Raw genomic sequence first — 26,225 nt, forward strand, 5'->3', positions numbered from 1 at the left:
GTGTGTGTGCACACATGTGTGGGTATGTAGGGAAGAGAAACTGGAATTCAAAGAATAGAATGTTTTCTACCCTCACCCAAATAATGGAGTTCTTGTTAACTGCTCAGATTGAAGGAAAACATTTAGTTGGGACCACAGGTGTTGCTCTGAATGGTCAGCACATTCTAAAAGCCATAGATCCTAGTTTTAAAATTTTCTGACAGAATTTATTTTACATGTCAAAATGACCATTGGCTTGGAGTGGACAAGAAAAAAAAAGGGAGAGGAAGGTCTGTTTTAGATTTCTAAAAATACCTGTTTAAAATAAGACCTATTTCCTGGTAAATAGGTAAGCTTAACATCAAATACACATTAGATAAAAGTACAGTGATTATGACTACTCTCATCGAAAGTCTTTACTTTGAACTACAATCATATTAGGGTACTTTTAGCCAGCACTTCCATTTGTGTGTATTTTTCTGAGGTCAGCAGGCATATCTAATGCACAATGTAGCTAAGTGTCTATTTGACTTGAGCAGTTGGATTTCTGCCACATTTTGTTTTCCAGAGGGCATAAGGAAATTTAACTACAAATCAAATCTCCTTAACATGGCCATTGTTTTTCTGGTTAATGTGGGTGTCCACAGCAAGATGACTTATTCAAGTTGATTACATTGGTGAGTTATAAATCAGCAAAGCAGATATGAACTCTGAATGAGAATTACACCATCTCTAATTAAATAACAGAGCAGGTAGATAGTGCAATGTATTTTCATGATTAAAATCACAATCTGGGCTCAAAGCTTACCTGCTGTTGTGATGAATTTTTCAGAAAGCTCCTTTGTATAGTTGTGAAATAGGACTTTCAGGACATTTAGGACAATGTCACCAATAGGAATTCATCCATCTATTTATCCATTGAACAGTCATGTGCTGAGTACCTGTGATATGTCAGGCATTATGCTAGATTATGGAAAGAAGTAAAATATAAATCTAACATGTCCCCAGATCTTAAAACATTTATAGTCTCTGGAGACTACACTTACAGATGAGACAAAAAGAAGCCACAGAGGGGTACAAATTAAGTATTGTGGAACTTCAGAGGAGAGAAAGATCATTTCCAGATGACAAAATGGATAAAGGCTTCATGAAGGATGAAGCTGTGCTCTAAGGTAGAAATTAGCAAAGAGAAAAGAAAAAGGGATGGGCTTCCCTGGTGGGGCAAGGGGTTTAGCACCGCACTATGAAGCAATCCACAACCTCTGCAGCGCAAGTTCCATGCCCGGCCGGCCAGAAAGAAACCCACATGGCGAGGCAGACCTCTCCTGTCTTACCCGCTGCTTCCCTCAGCAGTGTATTTCAGTCAGTCTGCCTGTTCTGCTCCCCACTCTGTCTCTGGTGAATCCTCTCACCCCCCGCATCTCTGGCCTGTACCCCAGTTCTTGTATGCATAAAGGAATAAATCTTAAAAAAAAGAAAGAAAAAGGGAGATGTGGAATTTAGGTAAGAGGGAGAGCACAAGGAAAGTTTTAAGGAAAGATATGTGAAATTCTGAGAGTAGAAAGAGCCACGAGAGAGCAGCGGGAGGAGAGGCTAGACAGGCGGGCTGGGAACGTATGCAGAGACCATGCTCCTGAATAGATACCTATTATGTTATCGGAACCCTGTCGCTTTCTGCAGATGCTTGAGGCAGCTAGAAATTTGGATTCATTATTAAAACTCTGAACTCAAATTTACTGCTCTATTTTACAGTAGCAATTTTAGCACCCACTCCTATATATGTATGTGCGTATACACACACACTATTGTTATACAAATTGTTGTTTGTTGTAAATTAATAACTGGAGGCATCATTTACTCTGAAAATGAAGTCTATAACGCTGCAGCTGCCCGAGATGCAGGAAGGAAGGAAGGCTATACGACCCCTGCCATTGTGAAGAAATAGGAGATGGGGAAGGTGGTAACTCCCCTATTCGAGAAAAGACCCAAGAATTTTGGCACTGGACAGGACTTGCAGCCCAAAAGGAACCTCACCTGCTTTGTCAAATGCTCCCCCCACCCCACATCAGGCTGCAGTGGCAAAGGTCTATTCGCTATAAGCAGCTGAAAGTGCCTCCCCACCAACTTTCACTCCTCACCCATCAACCAGTTAAATAGCTACTCAACTGCTTAGGCTCATGCACAAGCACAGACCATAAACCAAGCAAGAAGAGAAGAAGACTATTGGCTCCAGGCTAAGAAGCTTCTGGCAAAATTGATGTCCCCACTAAGAGGTCACCTGTCCTTCCAGCAAGGCTTAATACTCCCCTTGGAAAAGAATAGGAAAGCTCAGCTGTTGGTGAATGCACATGATGGGTACACATGGAGCTGGTTGTCTTCGCACTTGCCCTTTTGGAAGGTGGGGGTTCCCAACTGCATTATCAAGCAAAAGGCCAAGGTGGGGCATCTGGTCCACAGAAAGACTTGTACCAGTCACCTTCACACAAAGTAAGTCAAAGACAAAGCTTCAAATAACATAGGTGTAAGACATGAAGCCAAGATTTGAATCCAGATCTCTCTGATCAATGATTTTCAAGATGTGCTTGACTTGTACTTGGCAGCTACCAGGACCCAGTACAATGACAGATGTGAAGAGATCCACTGTCACTGGGGGAGCAAAATAGGCCACATTGCAAGCTGGAAGGGCAAAGGCTGAAGGCTTTCCACCAAACTGGACTCAGTGTGCACAGCTCCATATTCTGTACAGAAAAATAATATTTCTCCTTCAGTCAGAAAACAAAACAAAAAATGAAGTTTATCATTAATGATATAAATCCATGTTTTAAAGTCTTCTTCATAGTTTCTAAGATGAATGTGATGAATCTGGGGTTGAAGGTAAGGAATTACCATCTGTTCCCTCCCTAGGACTTCTCCAGCTCCACAGCACATCTTGAAAAACATTGGTCAGAGAGATCTGGATTCAAATCTTGGCTTCCTATCTTACTACCTATATTGTTTGGAGCAGGTTGAAATCTTTTTGGACTTTAGTTTCCTCCTCTTTAAAATGAAGGTACCCTTTGCATCAGTTGGTTCGCAGCCTTTCAATTTCAATTGACAAAATACTTAAATTGGCTTCAGCAAATAAAGGGAATTTACTGGCTCTATCATGGAAACACCCAAAGTGAGGGTGAGTTTCAGGGAGGTTCTATCCAGCAGTATAAAGAATGTTTTCAAGGACTTAGTTTCTTGATTTCTCCAGTCACTTTCTTCATATAACACAGAACATCTTCAGACCCACCCCTTGCAAGAGCAAAATGACTTCAGAGGTTCTGTACATCACATAGTTCTATCTCCCCACCCAAAGGAAGAAAGAGTCTTGCAAAAGTCCTGGAGGATCTCACGCTCTTTGGCCTGAATTGAGATATGTTTCCATGCACAACCATCGCTGTGGCCAGGTGGGGAGGGGGAGTGGAGGCCAATCACTGGTCACCCTAGGTCTAATGGATCAATTCTCTCAAAGCTAATGGTTGAAACAAATTTCTTTTTTTTTAATTTTATTTATTTATGCATATAAGAATGGGGGTACAGGCCAGAGGTACAGGGGGTGAGAGGATTCACCAGATACAGAGTGGGGAACAGAACAGGCAGACTAACTGAAATACACTGCTGAGGGGAGCAGCAAGTGAGACAGGAGAGGTCTGCTGTGCCATGTGGGTAGCTCCCTGGCCAGGGATTGAACTCATGCTGCAGTGGCTGTGGATAGCTTCCTAGCTTGCTTCTTAAACTCTTGCGCTACCAGGGAGGCTCTGAGACAAATTTCTTAAAGAAAAACTAGTATACAACTTGGAAGAGAAAGAACTGGGCAGGCAACTCACCCTATCTACCTGGTAATGTCATTCTGAGGACTAAATAAAGGCTAAATAAATGGACATTTAACACATACGGCTTTGTTTCCTCTCTCTGTGAGGATTTGCTTCCTTATAAGTCAATAAAAGTCAAGTTTTCTCTGAAGGCGGGGACCCAAGTCTTGCATCAATCAGTACCCTCCTCACTCGGTAGTCTCGTCTCAGTCCTCAGCGCATTGCCCTCCTCTTTTTTTTTTTTTTTTTTTTTTTTAATAGAGGCATGCTTTATTTATTTGTTTGCTGGTTTGTTTGTTTGTTTGTTTGTTTTGTTTATACATGCACTGGGTACAGTCCGAAGTGCGGGAGGGAGGGTGAAAGAATTCACCAGAGCCAGAGCGGGGAGCAGAGCAGGCAGAAGGACCGAAGTACACTGCTGAGGGGAGCAGCGGGCGGCAGGAGAGGTCTGCACGCCATGTGGGATCCTCCTCCGGTGGCCGGGGAGCAGCCGGGGATCGAACCGGCGCCGCAGAGGCCGCGCGCAGTTTCGCAACCCAGCGCTCAACCGCTGCGCCACCGGGGAGGCCCTGCCCTCCTCTTTTAACATATCTATTTGCTTCCCTGGCTACCTAGAGTACTTGGAGTCCGACAACCCATAGGAACTAAAAACTGCAATAGATTGTTTTGTGTTGTGCATTTGTCTACTGTGCAATACCAACCAAAGAGCTGGATTTTTTAATTAAGTCAATCTTTTGGTTTTTATATTTTTCAGTTTCAAAATAATTTAAGTCTCTTTCAAAATATATAATGAACTCAACATCAGGAAAATTATTTTATATATTTTAGCATTTTCAAGCAGGATTCCAGGTCTGGTAGCATGTGATAAACCAGTAGATTTTATAGGAGCACATTTATATAAACAGTGTTAGAGTCAGACAAATGTTAATTATGTTAATAACTGGCGAATAACTGCAGAACTCAAGGGTCCTCAGAACCTGTCTATATTGGACCTCAGTGCCACCAGAATGCCCAGAAATTATGAGGGATAATTTCTCATCCAGGAATTATGAGGGGTCAACAGAAAATAGGTTCTTCAACAGAAAGATGCCAGGATGACATTTATTTTACCAAAAGGTAAAATTTTAAAATTCTAATCAAAGGTAGACTGAGCAACTACTTGTTGAGTGTTTATTGTACCCAGGAGTGACTTCATTAATACTCCTTTCTTCTGAGCTTGGATTAGTCTAATTCTTAAGCTTTAAAAATGTTTTAAGTGCCCCATACCCCTTGAGATGGGAGGAAACCAGCTGTCTTAGGGTATGTCTTCCTGTGCTTCCTGTGTTTCTTCTAAGGAACAATGCAAATTGGAGAAAGATAACCTCTGGAGATAGGGTGAAATAAAGTGCATGTCTTAACAAAAAGGAGAAAAGATCCAGAAGGAGAAAAATCTCCTCATATCCTGTCTTCAGTCCATGTGGCCAGGCCTCTGTGTTCTCCACCCCTTTTCACCTTCAATGCATTAGGTTAAATCTGTTCCTCCAAATTGAGGCCAAGTCTCCTTTTAGTCCAAAACCCTTCCCCCACCCCCAACTATGATGAGAAAGATTAGACTTTCTACTGCTCAACATATATTCTTGTCCCATTACTTAATGGAATGACTACTTCATTTCTCTTCTTTTTTTTTTTAACAGTACAATCTCCAGGGAAGAATTAATATTTGCTGGTTTTACTGTAACCAGTGTTGGTCCCTGGCATCTCGTGGAAGGAGGGAGTCAGACTATTCTCCCTGATCCTCTGGGCCTGGAAACTCAGCTTTTCTTTTCCCTCATGCAGAGTTGGGAGTGTTTCATTTAATGGAGAATATGTAATGCCAGTATTACAGAAGTACTAATACAGATGCTTGATTAAAACAAACTATCAAAGTTTTTAATCTATATCTATCGATATTGTTCAGCTGAGATTCCAAAATAATCTTTTTTTTTTAAATAGAGGCATGTTTATTTATTTGTTTGTTTGTTTTTATTTATACATGCACTGGGTACAGTCAGAAGCACGGGAGGGTGAGAGAATTCACCAGAGCCAGAGCGGGGAGCAGAGCAGGCAGAGGGACCGAGGTACACTGCTGAGGGGAGCAGCGGGCGGCAGGAGAGGTCTGCGCGCCAAGTGGGACCCTCCTCCGGTGGCCGGGGAGCAGCCGGGGATCGAACCGGCTCTGCAGAGACCGCGGGCAGCTTCGCAACCCAGCGCTCAACCGCTGCGCCACCGGGGAGGGCCCTAAAATAATCATTTAAACTGAAATTCTCCATGAAGTCAACTCACCAAGAAGTAACAAATCCTTTTAACTATCAGAGAACAGACTATAAATGTTTTAAGTATGGGTCTAAATACATTTTACATTTTATTATGATCATTTGAATATATGTATATCTCTATATACATATATACACAGCCATACAAACAAATAAAATACAAATTTGCCAGTATACACACACACTTATATTCTACCTTTCCACCCACTGGATCCCTAGCTCACTGACAGCAGAGTTCTGTGTTTTTCTTTATAGTTCTAGCACATAGCAAATACTAGTTGAATATATTAATGCAAAATAAAAGCTAATGCTGTGATTTCAAATAGGCTGCCGATGTGCTGGACCTCCTTGGAGGACATGCTAGGATATTGATCACATTTTGGTTCATGGCTTTACACTGTCTTCCTCCAGCCTATATTTTGGCAAAAGTAAAATGGAAGGTTTTGTTTAAACTCTGCACTTACTGCATGCTCGGATGATAGAGGATTAGGAGCACAGGACATAAGAAGGTTAATTATAACTGCTGAGTATTTATCTTTTCCATATTTAGTTTGTTTGCAATCTATGGAGCAAGCTTTGCAAAGTCAAGTCAGATTTTTTTTTTTCATACCAGAGCCCAGAAAATCTTACTTTATATGAAAAAATTTCTTTATCCTATGAATAATGGCCTTTTAATGCAGGGGGCCAAAAACAGATGTCTGCTTTTTCTTTTTTAACATTATTTTTAATGATAAAAATATTAGTGTTTGCTTCGGCAGCACATATACTAAAAAAATGATAAAAATATTATTTTACATATGACAATGACAAAGACATGTATGCAAAAAGAAAAAAAGAGAAACAATTTTTTATTCCACTCTCCAAAATAGCCACCACTAATGTGTTAGCTTTTTCCCTGACCCTATAGACGCAGCACATGTGAGCATGACTTGCCCCTTTCTCTGCCTGCTCCAAGCCAAGTGGTTACATGTCAGTACCACATGGCCTTACCCTCTACTCATGTGGTAGATTCATGGACAAACACTAACCCAAACACACACCCTCTCCAGGGAAAGTCTGTAGGTTTGTCAGCTTGTGGATGAGGGTCCTGGACTGCCTGCCTCACTATCGGGTGACTCCAGAGCTCTCTTTGGATTGACTGTGGCATTGACATGACTGTGTCACAGTTCAGCCGTTCCCTCCGCCCACTCTGGCTTCCTTCACTCCTGTACAAGTATTAATTCAAAGCACACTGCTCACTAAAGCTTCTACATGCAAATCTGTCTCCATCTCTTTCCTGGGGAGCCTTAAGAGAGTGGGAATGACAAAGATGTCTAAATGTCTCACATAATATATTCTTCCTTTGTACTATGCCTTATAATGCATCCTTTAAAAAATTTTTTTAATTTACTTCTATGTAGAAGAACTGGGATGCAGGCCAGTGGTACAGGGGGTGAGAAGATTCACAAAAGTAGAGAGCAGAACAAGCGATCTACTGAAAAATACTGCTAAGGGGAGCAGCAGGCGAGATAGGTCTGCTGTGCCATGTGGGTCAGCTCACTGGCCAGGGATTGAACTCAGGCCTTAGTGGTAATAGCACTGAGACTTAACCCCCTAGGCCACCAGGGAGGCCCAATATAATGCATCCTTATAGTAAATCACTTCCCCATTTTTGTTAATTAAGCTAGCATAAGTGGCTTCTTATTATTTGGCCACCAAAAAAGGTTTAATATGTTATTTCCTTATGATAAATCCCTAGAAGTAAAATTAATGTTAAAGAGATATGAATTTGATCCATATTGCCATGTCATCCCTCAGAAATATCACACCAATTTTCATTCTCATCAATAATATATAGAAAAGTAATCATTCCCCCAGAATGTGCTGATATTATCTTTTTTTAATTAATTCTTTTACAAACCTTTATTGGATGCCTACTATGTTGTTGGCTATATCCTAAGAACTAAGGATAAATCCCCACCCTGATGGCATTTTGCCCAGTAAGATAAATTTTAATTAATTATATCATTATTTTAAATTATATCATGTAGGCTAATCAACTCTTTGATTATCAATGTTTTTACTTACTAAAAGTCACATTTGAACTACATTCTGACTTACTATATATAATTTCCAGTGAAGAAATATGTGCAGCTGTGTGAAACCATTAACTAAACTCTCTACTCCCCTAAGGCATTTCACATCCCCTGTGGCCAACACCTCCAACGACTGACTTACCAAAGATTCATCAAGAAATTGGCATACATTTAATAATTTCTCCAGTGGTGGTGTCTGGAAGAAGATTATCTTCTCTTCTCCAGATCTTTAGTGAAGACTTTGTAGGTGACACTTTAAAGAGTTTTTCTGAGGTATAACTGTCATGATAAACTACATAAATTTATTGAAAGTGTATACTTTGTTACATTTAGACTTGATGTCTCACCACATCAAAATAATAGACATATCCATCACCCCCAGGGAAAACCACTAATCTCCGTTTTGTTGCTATAGATTAGTTTGCATTGTTAGATTAGTTTGCATTGTTAGAATTTTACAGAAATGGAATCATACAGACAGTCATCTTTTTCGACTAGCTTCTTCCATTTGGATGATTTTTGAGATTCATCTTTGTCTCTGTGTACTGCTATAGCTCATTCCATTTTATTGCTGAGTAGAATTCTATTATCGAGATATACCAGTGTATCCATTCACTTTCTGATGGGCATGTGAGCTGTTTGCATTTGGAGGCTATTATAAACAAAGTACTATAAATAAACACTTGTACAAGTCTTAGTATAAAACTCATGCTTCCACTGCTCCTGGGTAAACATGTAGGAGTAGAATGATCAGATCAGGACAAATGAATGCTTCACTTTTAAAGAAACAACCAGATTGTTTTTGCCAAGTAGGTGTGCAATTTAATATTCCCACCAACATATGAGAGTTCCTGTTCCTCCATGTGTTCATCAGCAATTGATATAGTCAGTTTTTTTTTTTTCCAATTTGAGTCATTCTAATAGTTGTGCAGAGGTATCTTAAAAATCTTGGCCAGGGGCCTCCCCAGTGGCACAGCGGGTTGAGCGCAGCACTGTGAAGCTGTCCACAGCCTCTGCAGCGCCGGTTGGATACCCACTGGCCGGCGAGAATCCCACATGGTGTAGCAGACATCTCCTGTCTTGCCCCTGCTCCCCTCAGCAGTGTATTTCAGTCCTCTGCCTGCTCTGCTCCCCGCTCTGTCTCTGGTGAATTCTCTTACCCTCCGGTGCCTCTGACTGTACCCCAGTTCTTGTATAAATAAAAAAATCTTTAAAAAAAAATCTTGGCCAGGTATGAGAAAAAAGAGATTGATGCTGATTCATTCTAGGGAAGCTGCCTCCTTGGATCCTCATTCTTATCCCTGGTCAGCTAGTTTTATGATTCTAGAAGCTACTCCACGCTTTCTAATATATTTAATTTTATTTTAGCCTGAATGGGTTTCTATTGCTAACAACAAAAACCTCCACCTAGTCTAGTTGGCTCTTGCTCACCTCTGCCAGCAAGTCCTCCAATTTGGCCCAATATATTTTGAGCCTGGATTCTGTCATTTGTAACTGAACTTACCTTGTCTGACCTGTACCTGTGTCCCCAGGGCCAAGCACAACTGAGAACAGCATCACTGGGTAAATAAGTGATAACACTCTTAAAACCAAAGACACTTTGGTTTGTTGACTAGACAACTGGAAAGCCTGCTTTGGGACACACAGTGATTAGCCACACCTCTCTGGAGACATACTGCCGGGGCCTGACCCCAGCTCTGTGACCTGGGGCAAGCCTTGGCTTCTTCAACCCTAAAATGTGGAAGGTACTAGAACCCCTCATAAAGTTGTTATGTAGATTAAATTAATTTACCAAAAGTATTTAAACAATGTCTGATACATGGCATGTATTATTTTTGTTTTGTTTTGTTTTTATGCTGACAACTTTGGGGGTGAGTCAAGATTGGAAAAGACATTGATACACTGTCAAAGAGTGAGACACCAAAACCTCAATTACCCTGAGATCTTAGATGAAATACTTACTTTCTCTGAGAATCAGGTTTTTTGTTTTTTTTTTTTTTTTATTTAGTCAGGTACATATGAAATTCCACACTGACTCAAATAAATGAATATCAATCAGATGGTTTAATCAAAGTTCTCATAATAAAGGCCCTGAGTTTGGGGAGCACCATGAGGTTAGCAGACCACAAATTCATTTTGAGCTAGCAGAATGGCAAGGCTATCAAAAAATGTTCAAAGAGTAGACTGTGTTGCTAGAATGGTGTTTTAATTGAGGAGGATTATAATCCTTGGGTCTGCTGCTCAGGGTTCCTAGAGAAGGAGCACATACTCAGCACCTGGGAGGCTGGGGGACCTCAGGTCAGAGTGGGAAGAAAGTCAGGGATGTTACATCCATGTAATGTGAAGAACAGCTGAGACGTCACAGCCCAAGTTCTGCATGAGAGGAAAGAGACAACAGCTGAGGGAACTGTCTAGGTACTTAAAGGGCTGTCCTGGAAGAAGGGATGGGACTTCCTCTGATGTGGTTCACACCCCAGCTCAGCGTGAAGACATGTGCTTGTCAACAAAAGCTGGGTGGTGCCAGAGCAGGCTGCCTTGCAAACCTGCGAGCCCCTGACCCCGAGAAGAGATGCATGAACATCCCTTTTGGGACACATTAGCAAAGAATCCCACATGTGGCAGGGTTGGATCGTATGTGATTACTGTTTTTTTTTTTTTCATATTCCAAAAATACACAACTCTATTCTTTTTGAGATTCTGTTTGATTTAAACGATATTTGCCAAACATAAGACCAATCCATTGCAACTTTGGAAAAGTAGAAGCAGCCACATGTTGGTTGTTTTTTCCCTAAAGGTTTTAGGGGAGTGGGGAAAGGGCTGTGTCCCAGGGCAGGCTATCCCCCGCGGGTCCTGTGGTCAGCATTGTGGCCAGGTGTTTGCAGTTGAGTCTAGTTTCGTTATTGGTAATACTTGTGGCCACAGCCTTGGAAAGACCCAGAAAAACTGGTCTTACCTCCACGTGATGTTAAGATGAAGCCTTGTGGGTGCATCTGATTATAGCTTCTCATTATGGTAGCTTCTCTCTCAGTCCTAGGGGCATGAAAGACAAAGCTGATAGTGAAATCCTATCTGTAAGTGCATTGCTTTCTAAAGAAAGGATTGCCAGAATGCTCGCAGAACCACTGATGATCAGTGTGGTCTACACTAAGTAAACACAAAGGAATTAAAGTGAGTCAGGGGATCAGAATTATTCTTTACACCCTAGTGAAAGTGCTAGCCTTTTCTTTAAAAGAAAAATGTTCCCTTTGTTCCAAAACACTGCCTGACCTTCATGCTGCTCTTAAGTATATAAATATATGAAAACTGTATATTAAAATACCATTTTAAAATAGCTATTTCTTGTACACTGCAGATTCAAATATCAGTGAGAAACAGCCATGGACACCTTGAGATACATATGTCTGAAATATGTGTGTTTGTAAGAAGAAATGTTAATATCTTATAATACAGAAATTCTTAATTAAATACAGATATTTAACCAAATAGATGCAGCAAAAGGGGTCAGCCAGTGAATTATTTAAACTCCTTGAACCTTTACTTGCTTTCTTGGAAATTATATTTTGTTTTGTTTTGGGGTTTGTTTTTTCTATTAGTAGTTGTTTTGCTCTTAAAAAGTAAACCATTACCATTGTAAAAAAAAGTCTGGGACAGTATGGAAAACTTTTTAGGTTCACAGAATGAATATGAATACAAAAAAGGCACATTTTAGGTGTTTAGTTTTACACTTAGTAAATGTGCTTGAGCTGTTTTTACAACACTTTAACACAAAATATGTTGGCTCTTTTCCCACCAACCAATTCTCCAACTCTCTAGACACCAACTGGATGCCTGACAATTTCATTCAATTCTGACCTTAACTACCCTAAGTGAGTTCAGATCCCTTACTTAAATTAAGAGCTCAGTTCAATTGGACCACCCAGTTCAAAGTCCCAGATTGCAACCTGTACTTCTGGTCAATCCACTGACTAAAAATTGGGGGTTCCCATGACTCCCTCCTCCTGCTCCATAATTTACTAGAAACTACTCCTAGGACTCAGGAAAGCCCTTTACTATTATAGACTTATTATAAAGGATACAACTCAAGAGCAACCCAGTAAAAGAGATGCATAGAGGAAGTTAGATCAGGTGGGGAATGGAAGCTTCCATACCCTCTCTGTTCATCAATCCAGAAACTCTCAAAAGCCTGTGGTTTAGGGATTTTCATAGAAGTTCAATTACATAGGCATGATTGATGAAATCATTAGCTGTTGGTGATTGAACTCAATCTCTCCCCTCCCCAGAAAGGGGTATGCCTGTGTATTGGGAGAGAGGATGGTGCAATGTATATCTGAAATTTCCAATCTTTGCTCACACCTTGGTGACCAGCTTCCATCTTGAAGCAATCAAGGGATTTTGGCTACCAGTCATTTCATTAGGAAAAAAAAAAAAAAAAGGGATGTTTACTCTCCAGAGATTCCAAGAGTCTTAGGAACTATGTGTCAGGAACTGGGGACAAAATCTAAATATATTTTTTTATGCCATAATGCACCTTTAATATGTTCTTTAATTTTTTAAAAAAATTATTCATTTATGCATACAAGAACTGGGGTACAGGCCAGGGTGAGAGGACTCACCAAAGACAGAGTGGGAACAGAACAGGTGTATCCACCTGTTCACTGCTGAGGGGAGCAGCGGGCGAGACAGGAGAGGTCCCCTGAGTCATAATGGGTATCTCCCTGGCCAGGGATAAAACCCGTGCTGCAGTGGCTCCAGACAGCTTCATAGGTTGTGTCATAACCCCTTGCACCACCAGGGAGGTCCTAATATGCTCTTTTAAAAATGCTTAAAATAACGTTAACAACAGGTGCAGACTGGTTAATCTATTTGAGGATCTCAAAGCAATTGATCAGTGTCCCTTCTCTGACTGTTAAAGTATATAATGAGTCTTCCTGTCTTTAAAAAAGATACTGATCCGTTGGAACTCTTTGGGTACTCAGCACGCATGAATTCACTGGTAAGTAGTCGTCAAGAAACAATCTACTGATCCAATCTATGCCTGCAACTTTGTTGACCTCTTAGATAGCAACAGGGACTCCGTCAAAGGGTGTTGAGTCAAATAGCAGAAAACCAGAATTTAAAGATCATCAACCCTGATCTAAATGTGTTCCTGAAGGGCAGCAGCCACACCTATTAGAAATGAAAATTATTGGCTCACCTCAGAACTACCAAATCAGAAACGCTGGACAGAGGCCCAGCTGTATTTTAACAAGTTCTCCAGGTGAGTCTGAGGCACATTAAAGATTGAGCACCACTACCTTTAGTGTGCCCACCCCTCAGTGTGGGAGTCGGATCTAATTGACTCACATGCTCAATGCCAATCACATGTTTAGCACATCCATAAAAATTCTCCAAGCTCTACTTAAGACTTGTGCATTTTGGGGCCTCCCTGGAGGCGCAAGGGGTTAAGTACCACACTATGAAGCAATCCGTAGCCTCTGCATCATGAGTTCGATCCCTGGCAGGCCATCCGCATGGCGCAGCAGACCTCTCATGACTTGCCCGCTGCTCCCCTCAGTAGTGTACTTCAGTCAATCTGCCTGTTCTGTTCCCCACTGCCTCTGGTGAATCCTCTCACCCCCCACATCTCAGGCCTGTATCTCAGCTCTTGTATGCATAAATAAATAAATTTATCTTTTAAAAAAGACTTGTGCATTTTACTTGATTTAATTAAACCTGCACTTAAAAAAGAAAATTACAACAACCAAACTTTCAAATCAGAAACCTGATTCAGACAGGCCTGTCCCTATAAATGATGATGGTCAGACCCAGGGACCCTGGCCACGCAGCCCTGTTCTAACCTGCCATGATGGGCTATCCCATGTCCTGACAGCCAAGGGGGCCTGTTTGCAGCACCCCAGAGACATTCATTGATGTTGTTTAGTAGTGAGTTTGACTAGCAGTGATATCATTCTGGATAATGCGAAGCACTGATTGGGAAGCCTGAAGGTGGAAACTGACAGCAGTGGGGCAGAGGTACTGGTCCTTTCAGTTAGAGAAGGGACGCAGGAGAAATCTAGGATAAGGTGGTCTAGTCGCGGGAAGGGACAGAGCATTTCTATGATCCTAGCAGATGGGGTGAAGGAGGAGTCCTGGAGCTCTCAGTGGCTTTTGCAGACTTTTATTGGGATTTACTAGGTACACAGCAGGCAGGGGTACCAAGGGGCCGAGAGGCTGGCAGGCCTCCCAGCCCCCAGCAAGTCTTCACTCTTTCTGGGCACTCCGATGTTCTCTCGTGGCCTTTTCTTCTCCGCTCCTTTCACTCTGCTCTTCTGCTCTCATTCTCTCTTGCTTTCGCTCTCTCCTGGCATCCCAGTGATGCTGCCCTTATAAGCCCAGTCTCAGCATAGGTGAATCCCATCTGCCTATGCCCACACCCTACTCCAGGTGCTGCCATCAGGCATGCATTCAGGACCACAGGGTTCCATCACCTATCCCAAAGGAGGGAGGGCTGAAAAGCCTGATACTTTTCGACCTTACCCTACAGGTGGTAAAATGCATCTGACTGAGGCTGGACATACAATCTTGGTCAAGAGAGAAGCCATGGCCAAAAGCCACAAAAGCAGTGAGAACAGGCCTGCTCAGGAACCTCTTCTGCTGACATGCCCACAGAGGAATGAGAGAGAGAAAGAGAGAGAGAGAGAAAGGAAGCCGGTCAAGAAGGACCTGCAGCGCCACAGCCTCTGGCCAGTGTCTGTCCTCTGTCTGGCCTGACGGTGAGGTAACAGCCCCTGAGAATCACCAAGTCAACTCTGCACCAAGTCTCACAACCTGGAAATCTGCAGCCTCAGCCCTAGGGGGCCTGGGATGTCCTTCACTAGTGAAACATGGCTCACTGAGCTTGCAGTCACACTTGCCCACTCGCCAAGAGCTGCCTCCTTGATGAACCCTCTTCCTCTGCCCGCATTCGGGATCCCACAGCAACCTGCACCTGGGCCCGTGTTTTGCTTATCCTCACAGGACTGGGGAACACAAGTCTTGCAAGGGCTGTGAACGAGCCGTCGAAGAGCAACTTCACCAGCAGGTGGACCCAGAGTCCAAGCTATGCCGCGCTCATGCGCACAGGCGCCCGGCAGCTCGCCCAGGCCCCAGCCCTCAGGGCTGCGGAGATCACCTGGGCCTCCTGAGTCTTTTTGCATTCAAGTACTAAGAGGTTTGTTTTTGGTTTTGGGTGGTTTTTCTTTTTTTCTTTTTTTGAAGTGAGGTAACGGTTTACAACAGTGTGCATGATTCAGAGGGATGGGTTCACCCCTCTTCAGATGGATGCTATCACAGCACACCCACCACCAACACACCCCTATTTTTCAGTTCACTCCTGCCTAGTTGAAATGCAAACAAATTAAAATCATTCCGACATAAACCAGTGGAACTGCCCTTCGTTTTCCAGGCCTCTTCAGACTGGGGAGCAGCTTAGGGTTTCAGGTTCCAGCTCTTAATAGTTTTGTTTCTGATGCTTCCGATTTCATTAGTGGATGTTTTCTAGTTCCTTTGGCTACTCAGCATCCAATCTACATTTCTGCGTTGGGTGGGTCGTCCATGCACAAGTCTTGGTGGGGAAGGGTCTCCCACTCCAGAACCTGAAGGAAACAAGTGACCCCTCTCTCCATCCCCAAGGGGTCAGCAGACATAAAAAGGGTCACTGGGCAACGACTCACTGGGCAACACCGCGGTCTGGTGGTGTAAGTGTCCCGGGACAGCAGAACTCGTGGTCTCTGGTTCGGACCTCACTAGTCAGCGCTACTCTCTGTTCTTGGTCCTCTGGCCATTTGAATGCTTGCTGTTCACGGTCCCCTACTGTGAAACTTGGCCTCCTTGCCCCAAATCCCAGGAATATGTCTTCACTGTCACAGCATGCTGGACTCCCCCACACCGAGGCCCTGTTGGGGTAACTGATCCTCTAGAGCAGGAGCCACTTTTCCAGGTGATTCCTGGGTGCCCTCTGCTTGCCTGCTGAGAGTCAGCGTTCAGCTAATTTTGGGGGGTTTTATAGCATGTGTAACAGTTTTCAGCTAAATTCTAAGGAACTTCTTTTTGTGTGAATGCAGCACGGGGCTACCCTGGGTGCTCAGTAGGACTTTCACAACAAATTACCACCAACTGGGTAGCTTGAAATGACAGAAGTGTGTTCACTCAAAATTCTGGGGGCCAGAATCTGAAATCAAGGTGTCCACAGAGTTGGTTCCTCCTGAAGAGGACCTGTCCCAAGCCTCTTCCCTAAACTTCCAAGGTTTCTGGAAATCTCTGGTGATCCTTGCCCTGCAGTCACATCCCTTTACTCTGGCTCCTCTTCACTCGCATCCCCTTGTCTCCTTGTCTATCATTTGTAACCCACATCATTAACTGTTGGGCATCTTAAGATCCACCTTATCATTATTATCCACACCAGCGGAGGGATAAATGTGGCCATTTATCCCTCCTTCCCTTTCACTCCTCATGAATTAAGGAAAGAACAACAAAATAATATTCATTAGATGTATAAATCAAGACTGAGTCCCAGGACTCGTACTTACAATTATATCAGGAGCTAAACTTTACTGCGAATGTTAATATACACCAGGAACTTCCAGTGTTTTATGTCCTTTTTGGGACTTCCATGCTCAAACTTCCTTCTCACTGGCCCTAAACTTGTATTCCTTCCCACTTTATTTCAATCACTCCAACCACAGTGATTGGAGTGGTTATATCTAACATTGGAAATACATATTATTGCTCACATTTTAGGAACTAAGGAACTGAGATACAAAAAAGTTAGGTAACTTGCCCAGTTACCACCTGGAAGGTAGTAGAGTTGGACTACAAACCTAAGTATTCTGCTTCTCGAGCCCCTTACTCCATGGGGATGTCATCTTCAGAGGTCGGGGAAACAGGGGAAGAGATTTTGGGGGGGAGGATGATGGGTTCAGTTGACAAGCATGATTGGTCTAAGATGCCTGGGTAATGCCCAGAAGTAGGGCTTCATCAGGCAGTTGTATGTCTGGGTCTCTCTCAGGAGAGAGACCCTGGATAGAGACAGAGGCAGCAATCAATGGTGTGTAGATGTAGTTGGGGCCTTTAGGAGTGGAAAGATCAGCCAGGGAGAGTGTCTACAGTAGGAAATTAAATGAAGGGACCTAGAATAGAATCTTGGGAGTACAAGAATACAAGTCTACCAAGAAGTCTGAGAGGTAGAAGAATATCAAAAAGAGAGGTCTAAAAGGCTAAAGAAGAGACTGTCTTAGGAACAAGGGAAGTTCAGTTGTATTAAATGCTTCCATTGTGCCTAGTATAATAAGGAATGGAAAATGCTCATTAGATTTGGCAACAGGGAGGCTGTTGGAAATCTTGGCAATGACAGGTTCAGCGGAAAGGTGAGAGTAAAGGCCAGATTGGAGTGGACTCATGAGTAGAAGGGAGGGGATGAAGAATATAAGTCCATCACTTTAAAATTGCTTGACTATGAAGGGGAGAAGTAAATAAAGAATAGACAGGCACGCACGTCAGGGGAAAGATTTTTTTGTTCATGAGAAAACAGGAAGTGATTTAAATCATTCTGGGCACATGGACTGAGGAATGTCAGAGTGGGCAGCTAAAGTTGGTGTTCATGGAGTCACAGGGGCACCAGCCTTCTCTGTGTGTGGATCTCACTGGGGCCCCTGACTGGATATAAGCGCAAGGAGTTAGATTGGCAACTGGGTTCTGCCAGGCAAGAGGTAGAAATTTAAGGTACACGAGTTTAGAATCTTGGAAAGAGGCAGATTGAAGTGGGGGACATGTTCCTTAGTTGACTAGAGAAGACAGGGAAGGTGGAAGCTGCTAGGAAATATGTAAGGGGGCCACCTGTGGTTGGAGTGATTGAAATGAAGTGGGGAAGAAATACAAGTTTAGGGCCAGTGAGAAGGATGTTTGAGCATGGAAGTCCTGAAAAGGCATAGCTTTAAGTGAACTTGACTCATAATGTGGCCATGAAGGATAAGCTGAGATCTCAGAATGAAGGTCACTATCCCAGTTATTGGTCTACACTTTTGGGTCAGAAAGACAGAAACTTTGGGTCCTTCCCGGGAACATAATAAAAAAACAAAAACAAAAACAGGGCAGCTTGGTACCCACAGACTCACCAGTCTCTGTCCAAAGTCTAGAAGGAATTCTGTTATGGGGTGAATTGCACCCCCTGCCCCAGAACTCCTATATTGAAGCTTAAGGCCAGGACGACATACTGTAACCTTATTTGGCGATAAGGTCTTTACAGAAGTAATCAAGTCACAATAAGGTCATTAGGGTGGGCTCCAATTCAACAGGACTTGCATCCTTAGAAGAGGGGAAATTTTGGGCACACAAAAGGAAGACAATCTGAAGACACAGGAGAAAGTCATGTGAACATGAGGAAGGACATTTATAAGCCAAGGAGAGATGCCTACAACAGATTTTCCTTTATTGCCCTGGAAAAGAACTCTGCCAACTCTGCCAATATCTTGATTTTGGACTTTCAGTCCCCAGAACAGAAACACCTTCATTGTTTGAGCCCCACAGTTGTTGGTAATTTGTGACATCAATTGTAGCAGATGAATACAGATACCATCCCCAATTCTCCAAGGATCTCCCCAATAGCCGTCACTTTCCTGTTATTGGACAGAATTTAGCTCATCGCTAACTAATCACTGCAAAGAGCCTGGGGTTGGGATGACTGATTTAGGAAGCAGCTGAGTTCCTTGGAGCACACATATGCCTGGTTCCTGGCCAGTCAGGAATGGATGGGAGAAGGGGGCAGGAATGACCTTGGGCAGAGGATCTGTTCCTTAGGAAGTGCTAGTTTGCTGGCTTCTGTATCCACCTCTCTCAGGTTCCACTGGGCCTTGAGGAATACGTATCACAGATTCCTTACATTGACAAAAAACTTAATAAGGATACTCCAGAACATATCGCTTAAGGAAAGAACTCAGTGGACTTCAGCAGAAGGAGCTAGTCCCTTTACTTGAACCCGAGATGTTTGATTCTATCCAGAAATGCCTAGCAAAGACAAGTTCTCATGAGAGATTTCAAATTAATTCACCTTTAAATTTTCTTACTCCCCAATCTCCCAAATAATAAAATAAGTAAAAATAATGTAAACAGTAGCAGTGAGAGTTCAACTCCAACTATGTGCAAGGCTGTTGGCCACCAGGCCTGCTGTGTCTGGGCCCTCTGAGGGACAGAGCAGAAAAACAAGGACAGCTCCAAAAACAAAGGCACGGGGGACTTTTACATACTTGACACTTCCACTCCTAGCCTGATCTCACACTTGCCTAAATTCCTCTCTCCTAAGCTTCAGTTCTACTAGGCTAACTATGTGTCCCTGGCAAGGAATGCGCCATCTTTCAGGGAGGTTGCTCACCTGCATCCTGTCATTCTCCCTAGGTGGCATTTTGGCTCAGAGGGAACATAGTGGCAATGACAAAGGATGGCCCAGTCCCCAAATTATCATCCTGTCTTTGCTGGTATCTCTGTGAGGGCTTGTCCCTCTCAGTGCCAGCGCTACCTGGCTTTTGGACACTAGCCACAAGCTTCTGTTGCTGATGTTGGTGGGTGTTGCCCCCACATTTCCTATAACCCATTGTCCTGACACTTGACTCTCCAGCTCCCTTGTCCCTCCTCCCTCAGCAATTCTGTGCCCCCCCCCCTCCTTTTGCACTCTCAGCTCTGGAGGATGTGACTCTGTGAAGCTGTCCTAGGGCACATCCATCTAATTAGCTCCTCCTCCCCTGCGAATCCTCCCTGGGGGTTGTGTTGTTCTTGCCCCATTCCCTTCCTAGGCATCTCTGGGAGGCCATCAACTTCCACGTACTGGAAAGCAGGGAACAAGCCCACCTGCTTTGTGTTTCTCCAGACCTGTCTGCTGCTCATCATCACTTCCTTATTCCAGAATATTGGCTGCAAAGGAGGAGTCAGGGGTCAGTGCTCCATGTGCTGACTGTTCAATCCCACAAATCACCTCAAGCTCATCCCCAACTCAGGAAGCACGATCCATATGTCACCTTCTGTAGTTTCTCTTTTCAGTGGTTCTTGGTGCACTTTGTGATCGAGTCCTAATTAATTCTCCATGTCTGGAGCTATAGCAAGAAACTTTGTGTCACGCATGTGCTTAGTTCTGGCCTTAACGAGCAAGAACTCTCATTAATATTTTTTCTATCTTGGGCTTTAAACTATATGTTTGGAAAGTCAAAATTGAACTATGACTTATTTGTTCTAGACCATTGCCAGCGTTCCTCTGAAGGTCCTGCACCAAGAAAACTACCACTGCTTCATGGTTGAGGTGAGGGGGGCAGGGCATAGACATGAACACTGTTTAACTTAGTATTACAACATTCCAGATGATAGCATCATAGCTCTGGTATTTCTGTATGTCTCTGGGGAAATTACCTGCTTAGTCCCCAGTGCCTTAACTTGCAAAACAGAAGAGATAAATAGAAGCTGTTTCAAGAGTATGTTGTGAGAATTAAATGAGATGGTACTTTTAAAGTGTCTAGTATAATATGTAATATGCAGCATATATAGTTCTTGCTTTTATAGACACCTCATTCCATTTTGCAACAGGGCAGATTCTCAATGAACAGTTAAAAGAAGGGGCCAAGTGGTTTGAATGAGGGGCTTGTCTATGTGACAAGCACGCACAGATTGCAGACTCCTTCAGCCCACGAGTCAATGAGGCCATGAGAGTGGACTAAATTCCAGAGAAAGTGTGTGAAAGGATTGACGACCATTCTAGAGCACCAACGTTTAAGGGGCAAGGAGATGAAGGGAAAGTTGAGGGGGGGGGCAGAGTGAGGGGATAAAAGAAGCCAAGGATAGAAGCCAAGGGATAAAATCACTTCAGTGAGAAAAGAATGACCACATGAGACAAATGCAGCAGAGAGACATTACGAGTCCAGATTCCACCTGGTTAAGGAATGATTGGCAGGCAGACATTGGAGACAGCAACTGCAGAAAAATCTTCTTTTTTAACAATTTTTTTAAAGATTTATTTTATTTATACAAGAATGGGGGTACAGGCCAGAGATGCAGGAGGTGAGAGGATTCACCAGAGACAGAGCAGGGAACAGAACAGGCAGACTGACTGAAATACACTGCTGAGGGGAGCAGTGGGCGACACAGGAGAGGTCTGCTCGCCATGTGGGTTGCTCTGAGGCCAGCAGGGATTGAACCGGCACTGCAGAGGCTGCAGACAGCGTCACAGTGCGGCGCTCAACCGCCTGCACCACCAGGGAGGCCCCTGCCGAAAATCTTTAAAGAGGGAAAAGAGGACTGTGATGGAGGCAGCCATGAAATGAGTTTGAGGATTGTCTGTTTCTAGGGTAGGAGAGACATCCCCTTTTTAAAAAGCTGGAATGAGTAGGGAGGGCAGGGAGGAAAACTGGGGTGAGAGAAGGCAGAGAGAAAAACAGACTGAGGAGAGAGACCCCAGTCTAGATGGAAGCTTTAGGAAAAATAAATCTCTTGTTTTCTAATAGGAGGGAAGGAGAGAACTGGGTCCAAATGCAAATGTGTTGATTTAGTGGCAGAAAGTGAAGTGAGCTCCATCTTATGGCTTCTCTCTTCTCTGTGAGGCACTAAGCAGAGAGTCCCGTCCTTCAAAAGGATGAGGCCTTGGATAAAGGTTTGAGGAGAGTGGCAGCGCCGCTGGGACTCTGCAGAGATGGCCTGCCCAGGGCACACTGCCAGGTCTCATAAAATACATAAGCACCACATACTGGCTTGAAAAGTTAAAACATTTGAAATGAGGCGAGGATTATTTTTCTGGGCTTTAGAGTTATCCTGTTAGCTGTATGGAGTGTTCTAGAACATAAGCATCCAGGAAGGGGTTTTCAATGATATTTGGTGCAACAGGATTTTATTTGTCAACTTTTTTATAGTTCTAACCACAAAAGAAACCCAGCTATGTAAACCCTTTAATATATTCATGTTAAGCTAAAGTCACTTGGTAAAATAAGCTGAGAGTGAATTGATTCCAAATTTACTGTAAGAAACTTAAGCTCTCTTCACTTCTAAAATATTTTCAACTACCACTAGGTGGTGTTTTGTTCAGTCAATTCAAAAGTGTAATTTTCTTTTGACTCCTATTTGAGAAGGAAATGTACTGAAAAGTAAACACACTATCAACTACATTTTAGTCATAATATTTGCTTTCCAACTAATTCCAATTTTCTAGACCAGCTGTGGTATAAATGAAAGCTTTGTTTGTCTCAAGTGTTATAGTCATGGTTCTATTTATCTTGAAATGGAAATGAGCAGGTATTTCTTTTTCTCCCCTTAAAAGGACTCAGGGAATAAAGTGGTACCGGTGGCAAGCCTTGTTTGAGAGGGAAGGATAAATACTTGCCTGATTAAGAAATCATTCTCGTATTTACAATGCTTATACCATTTTTAGTGAAAATTTCATATAAAAAATCAATTCCCTTTTAAATGAAAGACACTTCCTAGCCTTTTAAATCTTTTTATTTACCAGTGCTTACCACTCCTATGCTAAACACACTAAGTAGTCTGCAAATTCATTATTAAGAACAACTGTTAAAAATCAAAAGATTGGCTCATACTTCTGATATACTACTGTACCAGGATACATAGATACAACCTTGCCTTTTGGTACCAATCCTTTAGTAACGAAGACACCCTTTCCAAGCAGAAATCAATGAACTAGTTGCTTGAGAAACACTGAAACCCAACGTCTTACAACCCAACACTTTCCCTTCTTTGTCTAGTCTGGAGGTGAGCCTACCTGTGCCACTTCTCAGCTCTGTGACCTGGGGCAAGCCACTTCACCTGTGAACTGAAGCGTTCTCACTTGTAGTGCTGATATCTGCCTCTCAGGGCTGATATCCTCCTCTCAGGGCTGATATCTGCCTCTCAGGATGAACTTATTTTTATGTTGCAAAGCATTTGGAACAGGAAGTTTGACAAGTGACTGCTGTTAAGCACAAGTGCTCTCTTTCAGATTCACTGATATTTCTGCTTGAAAAACTAACTGATGGAGGGAAGGAGAGTATAGAAGGGGTAAGGGGACAGTGTATTGGCACCAGAGCTTTGGTGGAGGGCAAGGGAAGCAGTTTCACACACTGAGATGTGAAGTTGTACTCCCAAATTACGTACTGTTGTAAATGAATCAATTACGGATCAATACAATTTTGAAGGGAAAAAAACTGGACGTAACATACAACATTGGTCCAGTGTCCACACTTTCCACTCTCGTTCTGCGCCCCCTGGTGGGGTGGGGGGGCTGCTTGGATAGACTGCATGGACAGGTTCCTTTGTGCTTTGGCTTTTGGTTGACTTTGGCCAGTGGACAGGAGATTGGAGGAAGAGAAGAGAAAGAGGCTGGGGTATTTGTTCATCCGGGGCTCTTTGAAGGCTGGCTGAGCTTGCAATGGCCTTCACAGTATCTGAGAGGGAGCCCTCTCCACACAGCACTCTCTCCCCTTTGGGTTTCACTCATTTGGTTCACTCTCTTTGTTCTTGTTTTCGCAAGCCCCAATTACTGAGTTTGTAGAATCCCTCTGCCCTGCTCACTCCTTTGCATATAATCCCTTTATTCAAAATTCCTAATAATACTTCACTTAAGGATGCCATCTTCCCTAGCTGGGTCTCTGTATTCAGGAGTTAAACTACTTTGAGGGCCACCACAGGAAATATCCTTACACCATTCATTGCCTGGAGCCTTGGTGCTCCTCCACAAATCTTAATGAAACTGGGCCTGAACCCAAATTCAAGGATGTGTGTGAGCCTCACTACTTCCGCCCACTGTGCCCTGCTGCGGTCTGTGCCCCTGGATCGCCTTCCGGTTCACCTGGGATCAGACCCAGAGGTGAAGCCCCATCCCTTGTCCACTGTCTTAAGAACTTGGGACACATTCAACATTTTGTGATGTTCTGTGACTTTGCTGAAGAGTGGGGGAGGGGTGAAGGAACCCCCCCACCCCTGGCATCCCACCCATACTTTTGTCAATTTTGACCACTTCTGAAAGTGGTTCTCCTCCCAAATGAACCCCCAGGTTCTGCCATCTCACTCGACCCAACTCCCCACTCTCCTGGCTCACCAGGGGAGTTTTCCAATTGGATCATCTCTGACAGCTCAGTCTGCTTTCTACTCTGGAATTCCATAACACAAAACCCACTTCATCCTCGACCTTCAGGGAGAATAAACAGGTTCAGCAAGTTGCCCAATGTACCCCACATTTATGCTAATTCCTTAGTTAATCCACTGACAATTACGTCTCTATGATCCTGCGGTGGATACAAGAGAAGTGGAGAGTTTGGGAGCGGTTGGCAAGAAATAAATCAAAGGACTTAGAGAACCAAGTGTTTACCCCAGGACTGTAAAGACCACTAGCCTAGAGGACTCAATGCTTTTTTACCTATGTTTCCAATAGCCACCCCTACATAGCTTAAAGGGCTCCTCTAGATCAATAACAACCCCTCCTTTGAAAATTGAGAGAATAAAAATCCAAGTATAGAAGAAGCCCCTGTCCAGGCGCTGTGGTGCTTTACCTGGGACTCCATCCTCTTGGAGTAAGAGGTAGGCTGGTGGTGAGGCCCTGGGCCTGGAACCTCTTTGGCCAGAGTGACTTCAGGTGACTGCAGACCCAGAGCACAAAGGCTCAGCCAACACCCACTGGCAGATGCATCTGGGCATGGAGTCCAAAAGGATCCTAAAATGCTACTAGGATGACCTGAGGGCACTGGCCTTCTCACCCTGCAGGGCCTGCACTCAGGCTACTGCCTCTGCCGGTACCAGTTTTGCCCCCTCACCAACAACAAAATCTGAGACCAGGTGGGAACACTTAAGAGACTAAGCCTCTCTGAAAGGCCCAGGGATTGTGGGGTAAGTTCCATACAGTAAAAAAGAAAGAAAAGCACAGAGCAACACATAGAAACAAAAACCTTCTACCCAGGTCTGTACCTTCCCCAGGACCCCTAACCTGAGGTCCCTTCTTCACTGTGTGCACCTGAGCTGAGAGTAACTCCTGATATCTTCGATGCTCAGAAGCAAGTCTCTGGTTCCCTGGGACACCTCTCCCTCCAGGGCTAACTCTTGTCTCTGCCCTGCTGAGCTTTCCACAGAATGTTAGGAAAACCCATTCTCCTGACAAAGACTTCTAGACTCACATGGATAATAATCTCAAATAATAATCTAATACCTAATAATCTATCACCTAATCAATCACCTAATAATCTTAAATACACTTCTCAAATTCCGGGCTACCCCGTCTGACAGGAGTATGTATGGAACATTAAAAGCTGAGTTGAATTTGGGTGGTGTGACAGCTAAACCCAATACATTTCCAGAATTCAAAATTCTTGGGATCTAGTTTATTTCTGGTTTGCTTCATTACAACGTATGTTGGTGATAAGGTCAGAATGAGTTTAGTGAAGGGGAAAAAAAAATCATAGCTGAGGGAAGCAACCATGGCAGGGGATTAAACTCATGTTTGATATGTTCAGAATGTATTTTTGATATTTTTTAAAACCATTTTTAATATAAATATTTTGTCTCAACACTCTAGACTTTTTTAAAAAAATATTTATTTTTTTAAAAGATTTATTTATTTATGTATATAATAACTGGGGTACAGGCCAGAGGTGTGGGCAGCGAGAGGATTCACCAGAGACAGAGCGGGGAGCAGAACAGGCAGACTGACTGAAATACACTGCTGAGGGGAGCAGCGGGCAAGTCAGGAAATGTCTGTTGCGCCAACTGAGTAACTGCCTGGCGAGGGATTGAACTTATGCTGCAGTGGCTGCGGATAGCTTCATAGGCTGAGTCTTAACCTTTTTGCCACCAGGAGATCCAAAATAAAAAGATTTATTTATTTATTTTAAAAAAGATTTATTTATTTATACAAGCACTGGGTACAGTCAGAAGCGCGGGAGGGTGAGAGAATTCACCAGAGCCAGAGCAGGGAGCAGAGCAGGCAGAAGGACCGAAGTACACTGCTGAGGGGAGCAGCGGGTGGCAGGAGAGGTCTGCGCGCCATGTGGGACCCTCGCCCGGCGGCCAGGGAT

The 26,225-nt window shown here is 43.4% G+C and overlaps 1 pseudogene; it reads left to right on the forward strand.

The window, feature by feature from the left end:
* The first annotated feature begins 1,762 nt into the window (after positions 1 to 1,762).
* LOC119255158 (60S ribosomal protein L7a-like) lies at positions 1,763 to 2,470 on the forward strand (annotated as a pseudogene).
* The last annotated feature ends 23,755 nt before the right edge of the window (positions 2,471 to 26,225 follow it).

This window comes from Talpa occidentalis, unplaced genomic scaffold, assembly GCF_014898055.3.
Source record: "Talpa occidentalis isolate TD23 unplaced genomic scaffold, MPIMG_talOcc4v2.1 talOcc4.3, whole genome shotgun sequence".
In the NCBI taxonomy this organism is placed as follows: Eukaryota; Metazoa; Chordata; class Mammalia; order Eulipotyphla; family Talpidae; genus Talpa; species Talpa occidentalis.